The sequence below is a fragment of the Myotis davidii genome, unplaced genomic scaffold, assembly GCF_000327345.1.
Source record: "Myotis davidii unplaced genomic scaffold, ASM32734v1 scaffold425, whole genome shotgun sequence".
Lineage (NCBI taxonomy): Eukaryota > Metazoa > Chordata > Mammalia > Chiroptera > Vespertilionidae > Myotis > Myotis davidii.
Genome location: NW_006296413.1, coordinates 3,518,703 through 3,518,916, shown reverse-complemented (window position 1 = coordinate 3,518,916; position 214 = coordinate 3,518,703). Strand labels below are relative to the sequence as shown.

Below are 214 nucleotides of genomic sequence, written 5' to 3'. Positions count from 1 at the left end.
AGAGCGCAGGAGCCCCGGCTGCCCAGCGGCCGCCCCGCCCCGCCCCTCGGCCTTCCCAGAACTTCCAGGGTCCCCGCCCCTTCCCCGTTGCAGCCACTCTCAGGCCGACAAGCAAATATCCCCGCCAGAACCCGCCCACACGCCGAGTCCCAACCCCGACCAGCCTTCAGCTCGCGGGCCCACCCACTAACTCCCCGAACCAATCAGCGCGAAC

The 214-nt window shown here is 70.6% G+C and overlaps 1 protein-coding gene across 1 annotated transcript in view; it reads right to left on the bottom strand.

Moving 5' to 3' along the window:
* MAP3K11 (mitogen-activated protein kinase kinase kinase 11) overlaps positions 1-214 on the bottom strand; it is a 12,306-nt gene that overhangs the window by 5,641 nt on the left and 6,451 nt on the right. The gene's annotated exons all lie outside the window — the stretch shown is intronic.